Source organism: Cyanistes caeruleus, chromosome 17 (genome assembly GCF_971803275.1).
Source record: "Cyanistes caeruleus chromosome 17, bCyaCae1.hap1.1, whole genome shotgun sequence".
NCBI classification, from domain to species: domain Eukaryota; kingdom Metazoa; phylum Chordata; class Aves; order Passeriformes; family Paridae; genus Cyanistes; species Cyanistes caeruleus.
Window position 1 is genome coordinate 5669975 of NC_141717.1, and position 7526 is coordinate 5677500.

A 7526-nucleotide genomic window follows, 5' to 3' on the forward strand; every position below is an offset into this window, starting at 1 on the left:
AGATGAGGGGCAGATTAACCAACAACTCTCACCACCAACATCCAGAATATTTATCAACCTGGACTTGAACAGTTACAATATCAATAAATTTTACTAATGCTGATCCCCATCAGTTTTTTCCCCAAGTTTCAAGCAGCTTCTATCAACCCCTGCCAAGTCTACTCCATCCTCACTGATTCAAAATTGGTTCCTTACAGAAACTTGAGACAAAAATAGACAAAAAGGCACAATACCTTCAGCTTTCACCCCGAAGATACTCCAGCCACAATAAAAGAGACCCCCCCAACTCCTTCTGCCCACTCAGGGTGAAATGGAAGCAGGGGAAGGATTTATTTACTTCTGTCAGGCTCGACACCAAGAACAGCACTGGCACAGCCTGCTGGTCCTATCACCTAAAAGAGCCCCACACACCACATTTCCTCCCAGGAACCACATTTGGTGTGCTGCACAAACAGGGTCTGGCAGTTTGTCGTAATGGAGCTCTACAGGACACGACACTGAACATGATACATTCATGTTCATGATGGGTTTCATTCTTTAAATGAATATAAAACCTGGATTCACCCAAAGGACAGCACTACCCTGAAGGCCACAGTCGTAAGAGAAGACAGAAGGCAGCATTACCTGGCCTTATCTGCCTAACTTCAAATTACCTGCAGATAAACATTTCTGTGCTTACACGTGCATAAGCAAAGGAGGGGACGGTGCTGGTTGAAATATTTACAACCCCGTGCAAAGCAGAGTGGCAGAAGCTCAGGGCAGTGCAGGGGTAGCTGCAGGTGCCCAGAACAGGGGACACAGCCACACTCGGGGTTCCACCACACGCGGGTGTCACAGCACCCACGGGGCCGTGGGATGAGCTCCTGCCTCAGCTCTGCCCCTGCAAAGGGACACTTGGGAAGAACAAGTGTTTTCTCTCCTTTACACCCCCACGTAGAATGTGAAAATAAGCCCATTGTCAGAGAACAGGCTCATCTTTCCTACAGTTTCTTTGGCACACACAACTTTTTTCCTGTAAACAACCAAAGCCGTCATAGGAGTTGGGGCTTTTTTTAACTTTTTTGCTACACGTTAGTTAAGCCTCTTTAGATTTAACGAGATACTAAGACGTGTTTGTAAAAGCCCAAGCCCTCTGCAGCTATGTTCACAGGCCTTGCTATCTTCCACTATTAATAATCAACAGAAGGAAAGAAATTATGTTTGCCCAACATAAGATAATAGTCAGAAAGTAAAGGTTAAGAACCGCAGTCAAAAAAACCCTTTCAAGCTCACAAAAATTACGACTAGGAGAGTCAAGTCAAAGCAGCCTGAAAGTTTTCTGAGACTCTCTAAGAAACCAAATCTAGCACCACAAAAGATTTAGCAAACATTTCTCAGAAGTAGCTCGACAGTGCCAGCAAAAACAGAATCAGAAAAGAGCTCTAAATCCCCTCCTTGAAAGCCAAATTCAGAGTCACAGATGCAAAAATCAGCCTCGGAGGCTTCTTTACAAGAGCAAGAAGTGACACGCACGCACATCCAACATGCCAAGAAACACGAAGAGAGGATTGCATCCCCCATTTTTTGCTTTCCCCGTTTTCCTGAGCAGAAGTGCTGACTGTAAGAGCGGGCAGTTCAGGCTACAGCAACAGAGTCTCTACCGAGGCTCCGAGTTCTGCAGTGCCCCCCTGAGCAACCAGTGCTGGGAGTCCTTTATCTCCCCGGCGCCTGGAAGCTCTCGTCCAGCACTCTTTGTCTCGCTCGTCATTTCTAAAACAAGCCATTCCCAGAGTGACAGTGTCACACCCGCACTTCCAGAGCGCAGCAACAAGGCGAAAGCGTTAAAAAACGAACCGAACCAAACCAAACAAAGGAAATCGGCCCTCATCTCTGAAGCGCAATAAATGCACCGCCCCGGAGGAGGAGAAGGCAGCACCGGACACCTCCCGGGGGGCTCTCCAAGCCCGCTGCCCCCGGCCCGGCCCCCCAACCTCCCGAAGGATGCTCTGTGCTGAGACCCGGCTCACCTGGGCTGGGCTGGGCTGGGCTGGGCCGGGCTGGGCTGGGCTGGGCCGGGCTGGCGGCCCCGCTCCCCGGGCTGGTGTCGGGCTGGCCCCGGCGCTGTGCCGGGGAGGGGAGGGCCGGGGAGCCCCGCTCCGCCCTTCTCCGCCCTTCTCCGCCCCACACCGCCCTTCTCCGCCCTTCTCCGCCCCACACCGCCCCACACCGCCCTTCTCCGCCCCACACCGCCCTTCTCCGCCCCACACCGCCCTTCTCCGCCCCACACCGCCCCACACCGCCCTTCTCCGCCCCACACCGCCCCACACCGCCCTTCTCCGCCCCACACCGCCCCACACCGCCCGTCTCCGCCCCACACCGCCCTTCTCCGCCCCACACCGCCCCACACCGCCCTTCTCCGCCCCACACCGCCCCACACCGCCCTTCTCCGCCCCACACCGCCCCACACCGCCCTTCTCCGCCCCACACCGCCCTTCTCCGCCCTTCTCCGCCCCACACCGCCCTTCCCCGCCCCACACCGCCCTTCTCCGCCCCACACCGCCCCACACCGCCCTTCTCCGCCCTTCTCCGCCCCACACCGCCCTTCTCCTCCCCGGCCCGGCCCGCTCCGCCCCGCCCGCCCGGGGCCCCGGGCTGGGCCGGCAGCGCCGCGGTTTGTTCGGGATGCTGCGGCCCCGGGGAACCCCGCCCGAAACGAAAACTCCAAGAGCCGATGGAAGCGGTGTTAAGGAAAGGATGGCATGGCCAGAGAGCCAAGCTACAGCTGAGTAATCCTGGTAAATCCTCCCGAGTGCTGCGATGAGGATGAGGAACGGGGCTGGGTGTGCTCTGTACTGTCATCACTTGGATGTGCTCGGCATCCTCTGCATGAGGCAGAGCTGTCACACAGGGCCTGGGGTGACAACTGCAGCAGGACAAGTGATGGCACAGCCCAGGGCAGCAGTGACAACAGGCTCCCAGTTAGTGGTCTCTGACTTTACCGGGAGCACAAAAATCACTGAGACCTTGGGACAAAGTGCACCATCTTCATCCAGCCTCCAGTTTCAGCAATGCTTTCATTTGTGTATAATTTTCCTAGCTGACAATAACCCACAGTATCTTAAAAGACAGTTTTACAAAGAGAGCTTAGAAAGGGAATCCGTTCTAGTTCTTTTCCACTTGTAGATACCAGATGAAGCATGTCCTCATATCATCACAGAGGTGGGACAGAAGTATGCACTCTTAGCCAGCCATAGTCACACAAGAAACAGCACTGAACAATTTGTGATAAAACTGCCATGCACAGATCTTAGTGGGGCTTGGGATTTTTTTCATGAGGAAAAGCAAACAGAAGACCCATAACAGTGTGTTTGATCTGAGACAGGGCATCTAGAAGGGGTCTCAGGATATGCAGCAACCAGCTTCCTATGTCAACCACATGGTTGTCTTCCAAAGCACTCTACCTCTCCACCCCATTCTCTTCTACACAAGATCTCACCTCTTTCTAAGATACAGTTACAGAACTGATGACTTCTTTTGCTTAAAATATTAATTAAAGCTACAATTAAATATTTATTCCTGGAAATCTTTTCTCCTTTGTTTTGTGTGCCAAAACTGCTTTTTGCCAGGGTGGAGGAGGATGAAGACACTACATAAGCAAGCACTGTTCAGAGCAGTCCCCCCAGTCCCACAGTCTGGGATTCCAGCTGTGCTTTCCTCGAAGGTTCAGCACTCCTGAGTCATCCCTCTTGCTTCCCTCTCTCCCTCTGCTTCCCTGGCAGAAATGCACAGCCCGTGGGAGACCCATGGATACCCCCAGCCTACAGGGGTTTGAGGGTCCTGTGAGTGTGTGTGTGCACCCCAGCTACCACAGTTAGCAAATGGGATTTTGCCTGCCTCTTTTTGTCAACAACTGCTGGAGACAGGTTCCAGCTTTCCCCAAACTCCAACCTGTCTCCCTCCCCTTCTCCTTTCTCTCGCTACAGCTACTGACGCTCAGTTAATCATTCCCAGCACACCTGCCTACCTTGCTCCTTCTGTCCCTGGGCTGGGAAGGGCAGCAGGACAGCTCTTTCCCAGGATGCAGGATCTTCCCTAAAGCCAGTGCTGCTGGGCTGGGCCAGCAAGGAGCACCTCGCAGCTGGGAGGAGGGCAGGAGGAGGTCCGGAGCTGCAGGACTCGCCTGCCTCTCTCCTCTGCTTACTCAGACACAGCTCTGGGCTGTTGCAGGGACTGAGCACTTCCCTCAACAGTCCTGACAGGGAAGGAAAAAAAAAAAAACAAAAAACCCCAGAAGGATTTATTGATAGCATAGCATCATTAGACCCCTTTTCATTCATTTAAAGTATTCAAAGTGCAATTACTTACACAACTTGAGTCAAGGAAATGAGTGTGTAGGGGGAAAATGTATCAGGTGATGTGATTCATTAGTAATGGTGGGAGATACACGTCCCTGTGCAGCAGCAAGGATGAGGTGGCTTGAACAGCTCTTAAATAATTAGATGGGTGCTGCTTGTCAACATAGGGCAAATACTGCCCACCTCTATTAAAAAGGCATGAATTGGTCTAGGATTGCTTCACCCATGACAAAGGCAATCCTGATTTCCAGTTCCTGACTGGGCTTCAGAACTATTTAATCTAAAAGCTATGGTTGGCACAAGCACAGAGAGTGTAGGCTGGATATGAATGAACCGTGCCTGGAAATTAGGAACAGGCTCTTAAAGATTAGAGCAATAAGATTGTAATAGAGAATAATAGGAGGAAAAATACCCTTAACTCCTTGAATATGTGGTACATTAAGTATGCTTCAGTCCAGAGTACTCTACTGCACTTCATCTTCTCATGTCCAGTCCCAATGTTGGCAGGAACCCACCAGTGTGCCAGCCCCAAAGATCTGCTTTTCACTTAAGGCTGTTTACTATATAATGGGATACACTCATTCTATTTTACCAGATCAATTTTTTCCTACCAGGCATCTGACAAGTTATTGTGTGCTCTCACTATCTTAATCATCTGTAATTTTGAATCATGCTTCAGATGAGCTCTGTTTGCAAAGCGTAGGAACTGAGGACGTCTTTGCTGCTCTCAGATAAATCATAGCAGCAAAACCCAGGGAAAAAAATGCTCATAAAGAAATGAATCTTCCTCTGTGGTTAGGGTTAAAATTCAATTCATGTTAGCTAAAGGTACAAATAACCTTGCAAATTGTTTACAGAGATTTGAAACAATAAAAACAAAGCCCCAAATTGCCATATAGTCATCAATAACACAGTGTACTAAAAGTAGCACTAACACAACCTTCTCAACAAGAATTTAACAAACATCTTTCCACCTTTCCCTCAGGGGAGGATTTAGCCCCCAAACTTAGTTATCAAACCCAGAGCACTCTTAATTGCAGGGTGAGAAATTAGTTCCTGAGCCCCAGAGCCAAGCTTGGGACACAATGTCATGGACATGAAGTAGGTCAGCTCCAAGTTGTAATCACCTCCCATTTTGTCATCGTGGAAGGTGTAGCACAACCCCACCAAACAGGTATTGCTGAATTCCTAATCTGGCCAGCTGGCTATTTCATTTGTCTAGTGAAACAGAGCTGGCATGAGCTCACCTTGAGCAGGGCTATCTTCTTATGTTCCTTTTTCCTTTTCTTACACTAAAACAGTTCCAGGCTTTTTATTAGGAAACAAAGGACCCCATACCAGTGCAGAAATCATTTGTGAGCAGCTTGGCAGGAGGCACAATCCATCCAGTTGCTGCAGATTATTTTTTCTCTTTGCTAGCTTTTTTTTCAGGTCCCACTCCTTCTAAAGAAGAATTATGTTTATCATGAGCAGGGGAATCTTTTGATGCATGGAATTAGTCAGAAGCTACACAGCTACCAAGGATTTTAAGGTCAGTTAAAATGTCTCTCTTGGTCCTGACACAGTCACCAAATATTCAGCTCTGAAACCTGATTTTTCTGATCATTTGGTTTCACAGTCAAAAGGATAAATTTTTTACTTCAGGGAAAATAACATCTATGGATTGTACTGAAGTAGAAACACAGAAAAGTTGAGCTTTTCAGCAAGGTAAGCTCCAGGGAAATTGGGGTGTTTTAAGACTGCATTTCTTGTCTTTTTGGTGGTTTTATTTCACATGCAATAGGCTTCTTTAAAATAACCCAAACCCATTCTAGTAGAAAAACAAGGCCTTGAAGAAGAACTGTTTCTCCATAATTTGCTTTTTATTTTATTAATATTGACTGCCTGTCAGAAATACAATACTGTCTCCTGCTCCCTGCTCTTCAGCTGCCATCTTCCAGCGTTCCTCCTGCCGTTTGCATTTACTCTCAGTTGTACTCTCAGAAGAGTTGCCTCGCTGGTCTCTCTGCTTGCCCTGTGGACTGACATCCCAGAGCCTCTGCCCTTCCTGAGAGCTTCTCCTGTGCTTCCAGCCATCCCTGGCAAGCTCAGCATAGCACCCACCATCAGACCTGTTTGCTATGAGCTCCTCAGATGCCAAGCAGCTGCTTTCCATTCTTCAGGGAGATCCACAGGGTTTGCATTATGCATGTGGAGGCTCAGGCCAGGAGCTGATAGGCAGAGGGCATTAACATTTGAACACAAGATGCAGCATCACAGCTGAAGTTTCCTTTCCAGGTGCAGAGTGTTACCAAGGGTTCATCTAGGAGTGTAGCACAAGGCACAAAGCAAGCACTGAGGAGTGGGGAACCTTCTGAACACACACACTGTTCCTCACCTGTGCGCTGCACTGAGTCAGGCAGCTGCTCTTTGGAACACAAAATATAAAAGCAGCTGCTCAACAAACATATTGCTGTGGCCTTCACACAAGTTTCTAGCTTTGAACTGGAGAAAAGATCAACCTGACTCATATTTTACTGGTTCTGACAGATGTGGTGGTGTGAAGATGGCAGCAAGTCAGACTGCTGAGCCACTCTTGGGCAGAAGTGCACACAGATGTGTTGTGTTGTCTGCAGTCATTTAAATACATTTGTTTTAGCACACACTGGATGATAATATTCATAATTCACAATGATGAAGAATGATGATAATGATCACATAATTTGTAATGATGACATGATGATAGCTAATTGTAACCAAAAAAATTAAATAAAATGGCAGCTATGCTCAGTTCAAATGAACACAAGAAAATCTTTATGGTGAGAAAGAGCCTACAAAATAAAACTCTCCCACACCTGGCTTGGGTCGTTGTTGTGACCTTGAGAGATGGGAACTGCCTGGGGGGAGCCACCAGCACAGAGCATGTAACAGCACCCCTGGAACCTGTGTCAGCTGAGCTGCCAGCAGCTCCAAAGGCTGGACATTTCCATGTCTCTTCTTCCCTCACTACCTGTCCATCCTCAGATTAGGCACTGTTCTCCTCTTCTCCCAGTCTGTCTATTCTGTTTAGATCCCAAATTGCACACAGGGGTCACATCTGTGCTTAAACTCTGCATCCTGCAGAGAGCTGTGTTCATTATCAATTGATACCCTGTCCTAGCTGTGATTAAACTGACACAAGTAGCTTTTCCTCCCTTTTGGTGAAAGACTGGC

The 7526-nt window shown here is 48.8% G+C and overlaps 1 protein-coding gene and 1 long non-coding RNA gene across 9 annotated transcripts in view; one reads left to right on the forward strand and one right to left on the reverse strand.

Annotated features, from left to right (window-relative positions):
- Window positions 1–4198, reverse strand: part of CARHSP1 (calcium regulated heat stable protein 1) — a 34374-nt gene extending 30176 nt beyond the window's left edge. The window contains exon 1 of one of the 7 annotated variants that reach the window (XM_086855047.1): window positions 4004–4198. The gene's annotated coding sequence lies outside the window, so the exon portion shown is untranslated. Of the gene's footprint in view, window positions 1–233; window positions 366–1833; window positions 1955–2006; window positions 2115–4003 lie in introns of those variants that run through there. The other 6 variants (XM_086855052.1, XM_086855048.1, XM_086855053.1 and 3 more) reach the window with 6 other exon arrangements.
- Window positions 4199–5564: 1366 nt separating this feature from the next.
- LOC111936312 (uncharacterized) lies at window positions 5565–7172 on the forward strand. 2 transcript variants are annotated; one of them, XR_002868087.2, is made up of 3 exons: window positions 5565–5865; window positions 5953–6041; window positions 6612–7172. It is a non-coding gene; the product is annotated as an uncharacterized LOC111936312 (long non-coding RNA). The 2 variants fall into 2 exon arrangements; XR_002868088.2 differs by having other exon boundaries at window positions 5979–6041.
- The last annotated feature ends 354 nt before the right edge of the window (window positions 7173–7526 follow it).